The following is an 18,743-nucleotide window of genomic DNA, read 5'->3' as shown; positions in this document are numbered from 1 at the left end:
GGTCGCAGGCCCACCCACTACACTGCGCCCCGGCCCAGGGGCCCTGGATGCAGCCGTGCAGCTGCAACTAGCTCAGCAGGGCTCCCACCCACAATTTGCTGGCCGAGGGCTGCGCTCAGCCCGGGTTATCCCCTGGGACACTTCTCATCTCCCCCTTTCCCGGTACCTGTACCTCCCGCAGGTCTGCCAGGGAGTCAAGAGCGGTGTCATCCCAGCAGGGTCCGGGTGGGCCAATCTAGGGTTCAAGAGGTTGGAGCTCTACAGTATCCCGCGGGCTCATCCGGGACCGGGGTTCCATCAACCATCAGGGTTCCAGCCGGTCCACCAGCTCGGGCCAGTCCTCTGGGTCCACGGGTAGTTCTGCGGGCTGGCTTGGCCAGGCCTCTGTAACCCTGGCAGAGAAGCCTGGGCTGGCCTTCGGGGAGGCGGCTGAGGGAGGCCTACGCCAGGTCTCAGCCTCCCCAGACAGGAGCTCTGGACAGGCCTCCATCTCCTTCAGAGGCTGGCCTCTGACTGAGCTCCCCGGCGGCCTTCTTATACTCCTAGCCCCGCCCCTTAGCTTCCGGTCAGGTGAGGGAGCGGAGCTAGGCTGGGCCCAAAATGGATCCCAGAGGGGTTCCTCCGCCTCTGGCTCAGTGAGTGGCCACTCCACCCCACTACACATACCCTCTGTTAATATACTGTTCTGCTTGATGGGGTGGTGCACGGATCAAGATGTGAGTCCCATCGAGTGCTCTACCACAGTTCAGAAAACCCAGCCCCGCAAATCTGGCCAAGATGGTATCCAGGTCTCCAAGGCAGACAGTCCTGGAAGCAGCTCTGCATAGCATTTGCCAATTGCTTGTATTGTTATCCATAGTAATTTAGCAGATATGATACTTCTCTAACAATCTCTCCAACCCTCGTTCTCTGCACTGGACATACGAGTTGGTAGAATCCAAATTTAACAAGCCAGCACCTATTTCTCTTCAGAGTGGGCATAAGCCTAACTCCCCTTTGCTTATGTAGATCTGTTAGCCCCGACACACATCCCAACTGTACATAGAGGAATTCTGGGACCATTTATATAAAAGAATATTAGGCAAAGGAATAGGTACAGGCTAAAAGAGGATGGGGACTGAAGGGGATTCAACAGCAATAAAAGCTGTGTGGTATTTTAATTATTTTTTAAAAAAAACCAATAACTTTCCTCCACCTCTAGACATGCCCAAAACATCCACCTCTACCCATCGTCTCTCACCTCACAGAGAGTGCACATGGATTTGAGACATTCTAGCCTGGTGAGGTAGCAGCTGTTCAGTGGCTGGTCTGTCTGGACTTCTGGCCTGATTGCTCAGCTTTCATCTGCCTTGAGGAGACACCTGAATCTGAGTCCAAAGTATCCAACCCTAATCCTGGTTTAGCAGTGTCCACCATAGTCCTGTTCGTCAGACTCATGAACAGCCACACTAAGAGCAACTCAGTCCTTCTTTCCACTGATTCTCCCATCCTAAACACATTCCTGTCAAGGTGGCAACCATTTCCCAACTTCCAGATCCTCCTAGTTGCTCTGGAATCTCCTGGCTTCTTGCTGTACTAGGTCATTGATCCTACAGGCTATGGCTGCTCACACTTGGGTGCCACCTGCTGGCTTATTACATTGCATATGGAATAAACTATTGTTAAGTGAAGTCACACTTTCACAAACAAAACTCTCATTAAACACTGTGCATAGATAAGGTCAAGGACTGCTTTCAGATTCTAATCCCTGGGCACTGGATTCTTTTCCTTCTTGTGTATTCCCATCCAGTGCTTAATTAGGGTCAGGGCTGAGCCCCAGGACCTCTAGGCTTGCTGCATCTGGTATGAGTGGGCGAAGGAATTGCGTAAGCCCCAGCACCACTTTAATTAACAGTTATGCACTGTCTCCAGCAGAACTGGGAACTAAATCCCACTTTCAACACCAAACTCAGTGAAAGTGATGGTAATGCAGAGGTGTAATTATGGCAGGGTTTGCCCTGCAGAACCTGTTGACTGATATTACTTCAGAAGCACAGAACACAGCTTGACCCTCAGATTCCAAGTTTACACGTGAAAGAAGAAAACACAAATGAAATAAGTACAGGTAGAAATAAGTACACTTCAATTATTGAGAGACAACGGGGGAACTTCACGGCCATTCTTAGAGTTCCTTTTAAGAGTAGAGCCATCCTCATGTCTTTTCATCTTTCTATTTGACATTAGCCCAAATATCTTTCCTCCTTGTTCCAAGTCAATATTTTCAAAATATAGGATGATCCTGAAGTTTTTTTTATTATTCTGAACATTTGTGTCTACGTCTTCTTCAGTTCTAATTCCATCTTTTCATGTAATGACTATTTAATAAACCAAGTGGCCAATCTGATGTGGGGTTTTGACCCTTTGATTTGATAACAAATGCATTTAATTGAAAACAGCATTTTGCTTTTTGTTCTGCTCATTCAATTTGCTTTAATTGCGTAGGTGTTTACATAACAATTGTTTCATTTCTGCAAAAATAATGTAAGTATTTTTGCATCTGCCAATGACTTTGGCTTGCACACCCGCTTGTTTTTTTTTTCAAGCACTCACAAATCTAATGATAACCAGAGGGACTAATTTGGGTAACACTTTTTCAACTGAGGAAACACAAATAAGCAATTAATAGAAATTGCTTTTTTCATCATAAATTGTTATGAAATTACTGCAACCTCCTGACATTATAAATAACATTTATGTTCTCTGGCTTATATGAGCTTTCCAATGCAGTAGGTACCTTTTAAAATACATATTTCTACAATGTTAAAATATTTGAGAGTAAGTGGGAGGGTATGTCTACACTACCACCCTAGTTCGAACTAGGGTGGTAATGTAGGCAACCGGAGTTGCAAATGAAGCCCGGGATTTGAATTTCCCGGGCTTCATTTGCATAAAGCCGGGCACCGCCATTTTTAAATGTCCGCTAGTGCGGACTCCGTGCCGTGCGGCTACACGCAGCACGGACTAGGTAGTTCGGAGTAGGCTTCCTAGTTTCACGAGGAGTAATGGTAGTTCGGACTACGAAGCCTAGTCCGAACTACCTAGTCCGTGTCGCGTGTAGCCGCGCGGCATGGAGTCCTCACTAGCGGACATTTAAAAATGGCAGCGCCCGGCTTTAGGCAAATGAAGCCCAGGAAATTCAAATCCCGGGCTTCATTTGCAACTCCGGTTGCCTATATTACCACCCTAGTTCGAACTAGGGTGGTAGTGTAGACATATCCTGAGGGAGTAAAGAGAGAAAGGCCTTTTGGCCCACCTAGTCCCCCACTGCTTTACCTGTTGCTAACGCCAGGAGGTAGCCTGGCTCAGATAGAGCTCACCAGCAAGGAGACAGGAATGCAGTTCTTCAGTCTGCAGGACAGGAACCAAAGCCTGTCCACTTGGCCAGCCAAAGGAACAAGTAAGCCTCTAATCCCACCCCCTGAGACAAAGTGGGGAACCAACTAAAAACCCTCATTAAGCGTCGGGGGTGGGGGGGAATCTGGACTCTTGGGACCACACCCCAAACTAAAGGTCTGTACTAATACAATGGGCTGGAGTTCCTAGGACTGGGGCACCAGCGGCAGGGGGCTGCACCCATCAGCCTATGTACTGTACCATAGACTGAGATGCTTTTTCGCTTTATGGGCACCATCCCCAAAGATATTTATAGACTGAGTTTTGGAGAACCCACCTTAATCTGAGACAATGCAAGTTATGTTTACTATGTATCTTGTGCATTATGTTAACAGATCCTTGTGCTTCCCCCAACCCAACCACAACACACTACACTTTCGTGTTTTTAACTTGTATTCACTATATCTCCTTGAAACAGTCACTTCATAAAATCTTTGTTATCTATTTCTCTTGGTACTTGGTCCTGCTGTGAGGGCAGGGGACTGGACTTGATGACCTCTCATGGTCCCTTCCAGTTCTATGAGATAGGTATATCTTCATATAATTATTACTGATTCACCCTCAAGCACACAAGCATTGTCATTCACTCATCTACTGTATGCAGTGGACCATCCATTACAAATTACATTGCCCCTATATAACCCTTTTGTGCATGCCATTTTACCATTATTTTCCACCAGCACAAGTAGATGTGAGTGTAGTTAGTTGGCCGTGTCGGAAGAAAGTAGCCTGATAAAGTCTTGTGTGCAAAAGAATGATTTAAAGGGGTGAAGGAAAGTTGCCATCCCTATGGAAACAGAGTTCAGGGTGAAGTCAGCTCTAATGGTTTCTTAATGAATTTGATGGTGCTTAATCCGTTTAGCACAATATCTCTAGTTTCTTAATTCTTTTCAAGTGGATAAACTGCTACTGCTGGTATCCAATAATCCCTAGAACTTTTAGGGTAGTCAGAAATGTATTTACCATAACATTTTTAACTCATTTGTAGAACCTTTGTTTTGGCCTTGACAGTTCTGTTTGCCAAAATGGAAGAGTACCTACCTTGAAAGACTAGACATCATTTCTGATCAAACTGAAGGAAGATGCCCTCAAGGACTACTCTATTCTATATAGATTTTTATACCACCTACATCACCATGATACCTGATCTCCTCCCAGTAGTCTGTTAAACTGCATAACTAAACATCTGTCATGTGTTTATTCTCTCATCCTCTCCCCAAAGTGAGGTCTGTTGTGGAGTGTCTTGTTCTAATAGACGCTGCTGGTGGAGGGATCTTGTTTTACAAATATATATGTTGCTATATGATTTATGCTAGAGAAGGCAAGATCAAAGAAATGTACCTTGCACTTGGAGCGGAGAGTGTTGAATTTGGTGGTGATTGTCCTTTAGTTCTTGGAGTTTATTCCATGTGTTTGGACAACTGCACACAAACAAGTTTTACTCTTCTTGTTGAATTCCATTGTATTAGAGGAACATAGCTATCAGCCTTTGTCTTCATCCTGGAGCTTTAGCAAGCTTTGGTATCTTGGGTCATGGCCATGACATGCTTCGAAGATAAAAACCAAGACTTTGAAATTCCATGAGAAGCCAATATAGAAATTGGAGGACAGGGTTGCAGTAGTCTACAATCATTAATAGTTGGAATTTTCTAAATGCTGAAGGAGTCATGCACAGTAAATTGCGTTGCTGTAGTCCAGCTAAGAGACTAAAAGAGCATGAATAACTGAGGCCAGGTCTCTGTCTAGTAGGACAAAGTGGTGTATCCTAGTCAAAGAGAGATGGCTACTGCTAAGTGAGCTCAGCATCAGCAAGAAATCAAAGAGACTTCCTAGACCACAGACTGAACTGACCAGTTGTGACTGTATCTCTTTAACTAATAGAGACTATACCATAACAGCAGGCTTTTCAGAATGCTCTCGTCACCTGTGTGTTGCTTGGTTTCATCTTCAGCAAGCTGTTCTACATGTAACAGATGAACACATTTCGTAATGATGATGAGGAATAGATAAATTAATGAAGGATAAGTCCCTCAATGGCTATTAGCCAGGATGGGCAGGGATGGTATCCCTAGTCTCTGTTTGCCAGAAGCTGGGAATGGATGAATTTTTTGTTCATTCCCTCTGGGGCACCTGCCATTGGCCACTGTCAGAAGACAGGATATTGGGCTAGTTGGACCTTTAGTCTGACCCAGTATGACCATTCTTGTGTTCTTATGTTAAAGCATAGGTAGAACTGTGCATCATCTTGAAGTTGATGGAACTTAAGCCCATGTCATCTGATCAGTTCACCTCATGTAAATGTATAACAAGGACCAGAGAGAGGTGATCCTTGTGGAACTCCATGAAATGTTACCCCTTTTTCTCTGATTAAGAAACTGAAGAAAATATTCTGTACCATGAACCTTGGCCCAGACAGTGGGGAATAGGGATTCAGCATCCTAGTCCTGGTGTACTGTAGTGCTGGGGGTGGGGTGGGAGGAGGGCTCTGAGCTGAGTGGTTTGAGAAAGGATTATTTATTCTGTGGATCCATCACAAGCCCAGTGTAACAGATAAGGTTTTCCTACCTCCAGAGAATATAGGCATTATACAGGAATTACAAAGGGTAGAGATGGGCCCACCAGCTACGTTTAGACAGCAGCGCTATTTCATGCTACTGGAATTATCCTAAAATAGTTATTCCACGTCTTTAAATGCACCCATTATTTCAAAATAACAGGCGCACTATTCCAGCATCCCTGTAACGTTAAGGGATTTGTCGAATAGCACGTTAATTTCAAAATAAGTTATTTCAAAGTTATATAAAAATAAGATACACAATTTGCGTAGCTCAAATTGTGTATCTTATTTTGACCTATGGGTACAGTGTAGATGCACTCACCATGGCCTTCTCCTGCAGTTAGGCTACTATGCCACCTCCACATCTCACTGTTTTCCATGTTCCCTGTCTCAAACATATCCATTCCCCTATGGACAGAAGTTGGGAAGAACAGCCTTGCTGCCCTTTGATACCTCTCAGGAATATTATCTCCCAGAAAGTATATGGGGTCACTCAATGAATGTGCTGTGTGCTTCCTTATCTGTAAAAATTCCTTCTACTTTCTATGTGGAAATTGTCCCTGTCAATGGAAACATGCTATTGGGCACCAGTCTATGGTTAAGATCTGTCCATGAGTTGGTATTACCTTATTTTGGAGTCTCTGCATTAGGGAACAGTCATACTTTAAATTTTTTTTATAAGAAGTTTTTGTTTATGAAACATATTAGTATTTCCCTTTTTTTTACTCATTACCTCCTCCCAAATATTTTCCATCCTGAAACTTTGCTTGAGATTTTTAAATTAGAAGTAATTTTTTGTGTACTTAATGCTCCATATTAAACAAGTGGAATTTAAATTCTCGTTTCCTTGATGTTCTGTTTTATGTTAAACAAATTGAGGATTATACATCGATGTTATAAATATACATATAATCACTTCTTTAATTATGTATATGATTGCTGCCTAACTTCATAATACATTGCTACAGTTCCTGTAGAACTGAACGATTTTAATTTTGAAAGAGTTTTTCACAATATTAATTTTCTTTGATTTTTTGCATGTTTTATTTGACACACTTAAGGAAAAAAACACAATGTTTTGGCATTTACTTATCAACAGTGTTCATTTTTTGTTCTTTTCATGGTGATGTGAATTTTCAGCTGTTTAAAGAATGCTGATGCAATCTCGAAATGGTATTTAATATGCAGCCTGTCTTTCAATCTGTAAACACTGAGGGAGAGGCCTTGTGAGGTCGGCATTTTTTTTCCCCGCAACATAATGAAAAGGTCTTGTGCTCACAGCTAGGTGCCTGGGCAGACTAGCATTTATGTTACAGGTGATTAGTTCAATGGTGGGACAGAGATGGTATTTTTTTAAAAAAGAATAATTCATCCGTGCTTTGAAGGGAAAATATCTGTGTATAGAGGTTGAACAAACTCAAGTTCGTCTTTTAAGTAATTGTCTTGGTCAGCAGAGTTTTTGGATTTGATATTAGGAAAAACTTTCTAACTACAGTATAAGGATAGAGATGCACTAGATACAGCTTACTTAGAAATCTCTATCATTGAAGCTTTTAAGAACAGGTTAGACAAACATCTGTCAGGGATGGTCTAGGTATATTAAATCCTGCCTTAGTATGGTGGAGAGGATGAACTAGATTACTTCTCAAGGGTCCTTCTCAGCCCTATATTTCTATGATTCTGGGGGTGTGAATGTGTACACAAACCCTATGGTCTTGTAAAGTCAGCTGTCTCTATTCCTGGGTTTTGATATAGTGCAGGATTTTGTTCTATGCCCATAGTTTTGTATGTTGGGGTCCCATGGAAGAGTCTTCTGCTGCACAACAACTCCAATGATTCAGAAATCTTACCCGAAGTAGAAATTGCCATACTGGATCAGACTGTTCCACCTAGTTCAGTATCCTGATACTATCAACAGTAATACCAGTTCCCCAAAGCAAGGTAGTTAAATCCTATTATTAGGCCTTTCTGAGAGGGACTGGTGACTTCATGTGTCTTGAACCCTTCCAAGAACATAAGGTCTGAGTTAATCACAAACCACCTAATATAGAGTTTTGGATGGAGTAAGTGGAAGGCTTTTATTGAGCTGTGTGTGTGTGTGTAATAAAATAGATTAATTTTCATTTGTTAAGTCCACTGATCTTAAGAACATGTGATTATCTTTGGCATAAAAGAAACAATAAAATTATGGAATAGGGAAAATTCTAAGATGTGTGTAATATAGGAACTAAAGCTAAAATGGTACATGTGGATCCTGGTTTTGTTCAACATGTGAAATATTCAGAGCTACTTTCACACACATATTTCTAGTGAATTGTGAAGTTGGACTATGTGGCACAGCCATAGTCTGGATCTGCTAGAGGGACTATACTGTTGTAGAGAAGTCTATATCCCATATCCCCTCTTTTGTGACTTTTGCTCTACAGGAACCAATCAATCAGTTCAGGCTGTACTTCTCTGATAGCATTAGTTGTACCAGCATCAGTTCCTCCCACACTCTAATTACTGGTAGCATATGACTGTTTCATGTAGACAACATTCTTCTTCACTTCAATCAGTCTTATGGTAAAACTGTTTTATCTTATCACAGTTGGTAAAGAAGAGTAGGTCCCTCTGCACTCAAGTGAACTGATAGAACATAAGAAATATAATTATAGTGTAAATACACTTCACTTTTCATTGTGATGAATCTTAGTTTAGTTTGACATAGCTCAGTGGGTAAGTGCTTTGCAAGGAATATTGCATGATAGAATATGAAAATAGAAAGAGGAGGGACAGTAATTCACAGTGTGTATGTTTTGTATTCATTCAATAAGATTGTAAATGAACATGGCTTTCGTACAGGCATAAAACAATCCATTTGCATTGCGAGTGGCTATCAATCTAAGATAAACCATTATAAAATGATTTAGGCACTTATAAAATTCCTGAGCATGCACTTATATTTACATTTTTCATTGCTGTTGACCTATTTGTAATAAATAATAGGCTGCTGGTCCATGTGACCTATTCATATTGAAAGTCTTTATCTACAAGGTATATCACAAGGTGAAAACATCAAAATAGAAAACCTCAAAAGGAAGAGGAATTGACACTGTAACTCCACCAAAACAAAATACAGTTAACAGGTTTTTTTTCTGGACAGGTGTGAAGACATGATGAATAAAATTTGGAAAAGCTCCTAAGTTTTCAACTGAACTCATGTTCCTAAGTGACTTCAGCTTTTTTGAATGTCAGATGAGCTTCTGCTATGCAGAAACAGTGCTTGCTACTGACCCTTCTGATGGGATACAGATGATTAACTCCTGAGTAGCTAGCTAGCTAGCTACATAATCCTGAGCCTTAGACTGTGCAACTAGCATTTGCATCCAATAACTGTCACTACAGAAACACATTTTTCTCTCATGCAATCTTAAAATATTTCATATCACTAGGGTAGGTTTTATATTTTGTCACATTTATTTCAGACCCACTGGTTTACCTTTCATGCTGCTCCCATGAGAACTTACCATATAATAAAGCTGATTGATTTAGAAAAAAAGTTGCACTGCTATTTTCATAGAAGTAAAGTGTTTGCATATTATCGGATTCAACAGGGAAATTCTACACCAAATAACTCACATGCTGGAATTTGGAAATGAATAAGACTGTCATGGAGATGAAAGCAGAAAAGATGGATGCTGTATAAGTAAATGTACAGGTAAATAATAAAATCACCACAGGGTGAATAAGAAGTAAATGTTGGTGGCGGCACACACTTTTGCATGGGTATATGTCTTTCAGGCATCTGATTTCACATACTGTGTGTTCAGTGACCAAACACCATGGGAATTCCTAGCTAAGGTGAGCCTCAGGACTTAAAATGATCCATTTCCTTTTCCAATGTAGAAAAACAACATTGCTCACTTTACAGTTTTTTCTCATTTAAAAATGTGCAACATCTTCCATTGCTTTCAACTGAAACTTTGAAACAATTAAGAGCCTTGTGTTCAAATATTCTATAGTAATTCTTTAAGGAAGGTAAAAGCAAATTGCCATATCCCTGTGAAGATTTTTATACTTTACCTTATTCCACTCAGTTTTTAATAGTTTATTTTATACATTCTCTCAAATTAGAGAAAGGAATGAAGGAGAAATAAGTCTGTATCCCTATTATCTCTTGAACAAATTTACTTCAAGTAGCTACTTGTATATGTAATCTTAATTGTTTTGTATATAGAAAGCAAAATAAACAGTGAAAAGTGCTAGCCTAGGTACTTTGAATGACAGTGATTAAATTGTTTATGACACTGAAGTACTCACTTAAGGACTGTCTGAACAGTTGAAAAAAGTAACATAAGAAGTTAAATGATCTTTGATTTAAGCATTAGCAGCCCAATTCAGGCAAGTATGTAAATTCATTCTTAACTTTAAGCTTGTTAGTAATCCCATCTTCAGTCACCAAAACTGGAGTAAATTGGGAATGATTTCACTGGATTTTTAGTTACCTCACCATGTTGCTGAATCAAGGCCAGTTTGAGGGAAAATGTCAAAAACTGCTAAAGCTGGTGTACATGGCTGTTTGACCGTATAATACGGTAATCTTTTCTACAGGTACCATAGGACTTCTCATTGTTTATACTTTTCTGTGCAGTGTTTATTCATTGGCAAACACATTGCAAGCTTCAAGCTAATGTTACCACTTCATGAGTTAATAAAAGAACACAAATTAAATAATTTAAAAGTATGATAATGTAAGTCAAAATATATTTTACTATTTCTCAACTATACTCACAGGTCATACAATCTTTAAATCGTGTTAATTTACAGTTTTGTAAAATATCACAATGAATATTCCATAAAGAGCTGTAACGGTTCTCTAACTCTTTAGTCTGTTTACCAGAAACCCTCCCTCACCCATGCATGCCACACCACACCATAAACATTTCCAGTAAGAGATAACACAACTTACCTAATATTTATGGGTCACATCCTCTTGCACTTCACCTAGTCAGAAACATCATATCTTTTATTTGCCATGTAAACATCAGAAACTTAATAATTTCTCCTATCTTCACTACTACTATGGTTAAGAGAACAAAACATACTTCGTTTTCTCTGTATATATTGCAGAAGGAATACATCCATTAAGCCACAACTAGAATAAAAATTCAGCTATCTCGTTCACCATCCCTATACACAGAAGAAAGCATAATATTGTTTCCTTCTTGACGCTTCAGATCATACTCTCTTATAGACAACATATCCATCGTCATCCAATCACTTCTATCATATCTTAGGCCACAAATTTCTTAGTACCTTATGCATCAAACCAGCCTGTTTTTTTGTTTGTTTTTGTTTTTAATTTATTTACCACAGGGGAAAGAAGAAAGTTGAGAGAATAGATCTGTGGAATGTTCCAGTTAATACAATATGAAGATATGTCTGCTAGATGGATGATAGGTAGAAGGATAAGGTTGCAATATATAACATTTTATGTGTGCACAGATTAAGAGATGTCCTTCAATGAAAGTATTTGAACATCTTTTGTCCCCATAATGCTGCGTTTACTGTATTTGTGGCCACTCTACTTACCTAGATGTTTTAACAGAAAAATTGCTGTTTATGTTATTGTCAGCTGCTGTATATTATGCATGGAGTTTGAAATCTAAAATTATATTAAAGAATTTGATGCTGCTTTTTGAAGTCATAGAATAAAACAACCAAAATATGAGAAGTTATTGACATATAATTAAGTTTAGAAGGATTAGATTTGTACTGGAAAATGTCAATTTTCCTGTTAACATACAAACTGATGGCATGATATATACATTATTGATGAGATATATTTATAGTAAATAAGAATTCTGCTTTGGAAACTTTTTAGAGTTTGATTAAAATATATTTAAAGTACTTAGTATATTTTGACACATGATGTTGACAATTTGTGTTTTTAAAATATAAAGCTTTAACTTTTCGAATCTCAATGTCATCTGTCTTTCAGAAATTATTGCTGGATCTACCCCCATAACTATACACAACAGTGAAAATTTACATACATAAAAATGGTTAAATAAAACATTGATATCTGTTGCCCTATATAAGAAAATCAAATTCTTCCAAGCCTACATACAATTATAAACTTTTGCTTTAAAGAAAGTGACTAAAATTACATTGTCATGTTCTGAGATTCTAATACAAATGTGACATCAGAACTCTGGCCTCAATCATTTTAAAATGAATACATACTGGCTGCGTCTACACTGGCATGATTTTCCGGAAATGCTTTTAACGGAAAACTTTTCCGTTAAAAGCATTTTCAGAAAAGCGCGTCTAGATTGGCAGGACGCTTTTCCGCAAAAGCACTTTTCCGCAAAAGCAAATCTAGACGCAAAAAGGCCCCGATCGCCATTTTCGCGATTGGGGCTTTTTTGCGGAAAACAGTACTGTGCTGTTTACACTGGCCCTCTTGCGCAAATGATTTGCGCAAGAGGGCTTTTGCCCGAATGGGAGCAGCACAGTATTTCTGCAAGAACACTGACGATCTTACATGAGATCGTCAGTGTTCTTGTGGAAATTCAAACGGCCAGTGTAGACAGCTGGCAAGTTTTTCCGCAAAAGCAGATGATTTTGCGGAAAAACTTGCCAGTCTAGACACAGCCTCTGTGTTTATGATGCACAACAGTAGACTAGCATTTCTGCAGAAGAACACGGAAAAGTAATTCACCTCTTGGATACAGATAAGAGAGGTCAACTTTTTTTTAAAATGAAAACTGCTAGGGTTTGATTTTATTCTAAAAGTGCAGGACATCTTTCTTGGGATAATGCAAAAAGTATGAATCAGCATAATCTCTGAAGCTCTGTCTGGTGTCTCTGGGCCCCTCAGGATATGTCTACATCCCAAAACAAACAAATGCTCCCTCCGTCTAGCAGCACTTCTCAGATCCTAGGTCTATAGACTCTGGCTCATAGGAGCTCAGGCTACAGCACTGAAAGCAGAAAGACATTTCTGTTCAAGCTGGAGGTCAGGACCTGAGCGCTCCTCCCGTACTTTACTCAGGTCTCCGAGCTAAGCTGCTGCCCAGGAAAAAACTTCTACAATGCCACTGTAGTACAAGCCCCGGATACCCAACTCATCTAGTTTCCGAGACTTGCTGCCACAGTGGGGTATTTTTCTTTTCACTGTAGCTACAACCTCACAGTTCAGAGGAATTTGGCTCACAGTTTTTACTGGATTGAAATATCTATAAACATGTAAATAGGTAAGATGTCAATAAGTGGCGCTCAAGAATACATGACACAGAGCCTGGGCTTTTTAGAATCAATAGAACTTGAGGACATGCATTGCAAATATCTTCCTCTGTGCAGTTCTTTATAGAGCTCCCGTATGTTTCTGCTTATTTATTATCTGGAATTTAGTACAATCAAGTGCAAGAAATAGAGTGATTTATGTAATTGGCCAAGGGACACCTTTTCTTGTTATTTGTGTGTACAGAGATAAGCTCAATGGGGATTCTGTTTCTCAGTTCAGTTTCCTCAGTTCAGGCCACAATACAAATACAATAATTTTATTGACTCTGATCAAATGCATCAAGTTAGGGTTAATGCAATGAAGGAATGCTGCATGCTAGAAGAAACCCAGTACTTGGAGAGTTCAGTATAATTAGCAATCTTTCCTTCCTACTTCAGCCATTTTCCAACGGCCTCACCCAGGAACCATTATATCTGTGCTGTTGATCAGAGGTTTTGCAGAGGTATTTGCTGTTCCTTTACCAAAACAGATGCCACAAATTTGGGTGACAACTGTATATCCAGAAATGCTTTCCTTAGAATGATGTGCATCATGCTTAAGAAGGCCTATTCCTCCAGGAGCTCTGAGAAGTCCTCTGTGCCACTCTGGTAATAAGGGAAACTAAAATATTCAACCTGAGGTATCTCAGGTTTAAAGCTTGGACTCCACATTCATACACACCTGATTGTGGCAGCGCAGTAAAGACCACATGCTGCCATTGATTGCTGAAGTAATATTTGTGAGTTACGTAAGGCTGCACATAAATTGGGGGTAGAACTTGGAAGGAAGTGTGGTAATTATCCTCATGAATTTTTATGCTTCTCTGTGGTACATGAACATGAAGCAGAATGAGGACCAATATTCCAAGTAATCTTGCATTTATAACCCTAAGAGTGGCATTCTGTTTTGGATATGTTGCATACATTATATCCCATCTAGGGTTATTTATGCAATTTCCATTTAATCCAATGGGATTTTTGGGTTAGCAGAGGTGGCAAAAGCAAGCTGCAAAAACATTCTTATTGCTAAAGAAAATTATAATTACCTTTTCTTATGGAAACGCCTTTATAAATCCTTTGCTAGTTTGCCTGAATACAGAGTTCAACTGTTTGAATATTTTTGTCAGACTATTATGAGAGCTTTTGTCCCCTTTTTAAATTTAGTTTCTCTCAAAAGAATCAGTAGAGTGTTCTATAGGCATGAAATTTCATGGAATTATAGTGTAGCTTGGTGGAAACAAAAGGTATGCAGAGTAAATATGGCATAAAATAGAAGTGCTTTTCTTCAAGTCTTGTGAAGAAAGTAGCTTCATGGAGATGGGCATTAAGCTTTACAGAATGCAGTAACAGAATCTCTTGCAGAAATGCAATGCCTTTTTATGTAAAATATGGTTACTTGTATACATTACTCACACAAAGTTGGAATAAGTATTGATACTTTTATTGTCTGGCTAGTGAAGCAATGACCACAACAAATTATCAAGTTAAATATTCATGGGGAATTATAAATTGTGGGATCGTAAAATCATTGAATACTGGAAATGAAAGGGACCTAGAGAGATCATCAAGTCCAGTTCCTCATGGCAGGACTAAGCCCCATCTAGATCATCCCTGATAGATATTCATCTGATGTAAATCAGTGCAGCACCATTGACTTCAATAAAACTGCCAATCACAGGAGGATCAGTCCTGTTAACTAAAATGAGTTCTGGAGAATATGTCTGGTGAAGGACTGTGTCATAAAGATTTTGTACTCTAGATCCATTTTTTTTTCTCACATGAATAGAAGGCTACTATTATGAAGATAACATGTAAATAAGGAATTTCTCCATGCTAAGGCTAGCATATAAAACAAATTCCACTTGTTTAGATAGCACAAATATAATCACTTGGTATTGGACAGTAAGAAATGTAGATTAAACTGGTTCCCTTATACTTCGATCCATTGGAATCTGTCACCCTTCATTAGAAGGCATGAAGCTTAGCCCTTTTCATTTTAAATAGTGGTACAAGTTTACACCCTTCTGCTATGGTAAAGACATAATGAAAAGAATCTGTCCTTCTTTCTGTTTGTGGTATAGTAAAAAAAAAAAGTATAAACACTGAATTCCTGAGCTTGCTGTGAGATGGAAGGTCATTAACAGGGCACTTGAGCAGATTGGAATTACAGTCAATTGAGAAGATGAAACATCCTAAATGGCCTAATGCAGCAACTAAGTGCTTCTTAAATTCCAGAACTTTTACTTGAGCACAGTATTCAGGACTAAAGTGAATTTCCATTTCCTTCAGTAAATGCTGTTTTATATAGTTATAGTTGAAGGGACAACATGGAATCAATCTGCTATGTTTACATTCTTTCTATAGCAGCATTAAACTAATTTGTCAAGTTATAAATGTGAAATCTGATTCTCAGTTAATATATAGTTACACACTGAAATTAATAGAAATGACAGGTTTTTTTAAGCAATGAGTATATTTAGCGTCACTGTAGCCACTGTCAGGCTAATTTACACACAAAGTAGAATTGTTTTGTCTTTTGAGTTCCAGAAATTCCTACAAGTGGACAATCGCTTTAGCGTTGTACAAATGGTAGACATGGTTTCAGCTTAGCCTTGGAAATTCTGGAACTGCTTGTTCTTTTAAAGATAATCCAAACAACCAAAAACAAAAACCTGTTGTGTTAGGACTAGATTGTAGCATTGAGAAGCGTTCTACTTTTGGAGGGCAGTGAAGTTAAGAGTAAATGCTAAGGGCTAGTCAGTGTTTCTGACAAGCTTTATTTTCAAGAGGGTTAAGAAAAGTTTTAAAAGGAAATACAGAAAACACATACATTCCTGTGACTGGATGCTCACCAGATGAGATCAGGTCTAGAGGATATGAACCATCTATAAGTCTTTTCGGGTATGTCTACACTACCCTCCTAGTTCGAACTAGGAGGGTAATGTATGCATACCGCACTTGCTAATGAAGCCCGGGATTTGAATTTCCTGGGCTTCATTAGCATAAGCGGGGAGCCGCCATTTTTAAATCCCCGCTGCTTCGAACCCCGTGTAGCGCGGCTACACGGGGCTCGAACTAGGTAGTTCGGACTAGGGTGCCTATTCCGAACTACCGGTACACCTCGTTTCACGAGGAGTAACGGTAGTTCGGAATAGGACCCTAGTCCGAACTACCTAGTTCGAGCCCCGTGTAGCCGCGCTACACGGGGTTCGAAGCAGCGGGGATTTAAAAATGGCGGCTCCCCGCTTATGCTAATGAAGCCCGGGAAATTCAAATCCCGGGCTTCATTAGCAAGTGCGGTATGCATACATTACCCCGCTAGTTCGAACTAGCGGGGTAGTGTAGACATACCCTCTTGTAGTAGTTGGCATAGAAGAGAATTCAGAGACAAAAGAAAATCCCATTTAATCAACAGAAAGGGGGGAACCTCCAAAGAGCATCTTTGTATATAAACAAAAAAACCTATAAAGAGGCATAAATGTATATGACCAAACTTAGCCAGTCCAAGTAGTACAACCATGAAGGCTGAGGATGGACTTAGAAAGCTGGGTATCCCATTGTGTTATAGCTGTACTTACAATTTTTCTGCTTTACAGAAGAAAGATTTTTCATTTAATCCTAAAACAAATATTTTGGTCCTTTTTAAATTGCGCAGGTTTAAAACTTATACATAACTCTTGAGAATGTAGACAATTTTGCATTGTGCAATGAGATACAGAGAAACTCATGTATAACAAAGACACCCACTCATGCATTACATAAACTAAAAAGTAAATGCTCATACTTCAAGACCAACCACTAAGGGACAGAGCAAGACCAGGACTTATCTAGGTGTGTGTGAGTCTGCAGTGTGTATAGAACTAGATAGCAATCCTTGCGCACAGAGTTTCAGAGTGGGGTGAGGCACATGAGGAATATAGTCCAAATGCAATATCGTCAATGAAGCCCATATGTTGTGCTAACATATGCTAGGGGCCAGCTGGGGCAAAGCAAAGCATGGAAAGTCTTCCTAGGGTTCTCAGAGATAACTCTGCTCTCTTTCTACAGCCCCACTTCACTTGGCCATAGTATGGTGTCTGCCTCTATACAGTTACTAGAGCAATAAAAAACATTTGTATAGTGGCATTTTTCAAACCATGACATATTCACCATAGAAACAAGTAGAGTAAATGGGTAAGTCAAGAGGAAAGATGCACAAAATTCACATTTCCTCTTTTTGTGAAACTGAACATTAAATTGTCTTCCATCTTTGCAACCTTCAGATTTTGCTACACTCTCTGTTCTAACAAAAATTACTGTTTTTTCAGTTAATGTGAAAATGCAAGTGAATGTTGATTTATTTTAAAATTCACCTTTGATGAAAATTGGGCACATTTTCACTCGGATATGGGTGTGTTTGCACACAAAAAATCTGCAATTTGTCAAAGCACTCCATGACCATGGGCCCATTTTCAAATTAATAACATGCATAACCTTGAACTTTGAATCATTTTGCATGTTTTTGTCATGAATATTTTGCTACACTCACCATATATTGAGGTGCTGACTCTTAAGAAAGATCTCAGCTAGCCTCTGCTTTTGCATCTACCATTTTGTGCCCACATATATTGTTAATTGTGATCACAATTTGGCATGCAGATAATTTCACACTCTTTTCATAGAATTTAATCCTCCAGACACATGATTTGTGGATGCAATCAGAGAGTTGCCTGAGTTCTGTCAAATGCACCTGCAGTAGTACCTACCTATAATGGGGGGGTGGAATGAATCCTGTGGCACCTTGAGGACTAACAGGTTTATTTGGGCATAAGCTTTTGTGGGTAAAAACTACTTTGTCAAATGCATGGCCATTAAGGTGTCACAGGACTCCTGATAGTTTTTGCAGATACAGACTAACACAGCTACTCCTCTGAGACATATAAATGGAAGACACTTTTCAAAATCAGGTCCTCTGTGTATTTAAATACAATATTTATACTATGTATTTTCTACCAAAAGAGGCAAGAGACATCAGGTATGCAGAACTAATAAAATACACAGGAATGACCCCTTAGAGTGGGAAACAGGAGAAGAAATACAATAATGAGAGCATTTATCACCTTACAAACAAAGGCTTTGTTTTGTAAAGTTTAACTAAAATCATTAGCCTAAAAACAACCTAAGTGCCTGAAAATGGCCACAGACAAAAGAGAATTTTTCTATATGAACATATGGAACTGGATTTGTTCATAGTCAGCATTGTACATGTTGAATATTTGGGATCTAATCTTGTATTAAGCTGTGCTCTAAACACATTAGGTTACTTTCCTTATTACAGGGTAAGATTTATTTCTCAGAAGATCTAATTTCAACTATCACATAACATACTACTTATCTATTGATCCTTTGAACTTTCAAGTCTCAGCATTTGTTCTTCTGCTGTGGCTTTGTGACTGTTAGCTATTAGAGCTGTCACAGCATAGTTTGACTCTGATATCCATTTGGT

The sequence above is a fragment of the Pelodiscus sinensis genome, chromosome 5 (genome assembly GCF_052426305.1).
Source record: "Pelodiscus sinensis isolate ZL-2025 chromosome 5, ASM5242630v1, whole genome shotgun sequence".
NCBI classification, from domain to species: domain Eukaryota; kingdom Metazoa; phylum Chordata; order Testudines; family Trionychidae; genus Pelodiscus; species Pelodiscus sinensis.
The sequence above is the reverse complement of the archived record's forward strand: the minus strand, read 5'-3'. Positions refer to the sequence as shown.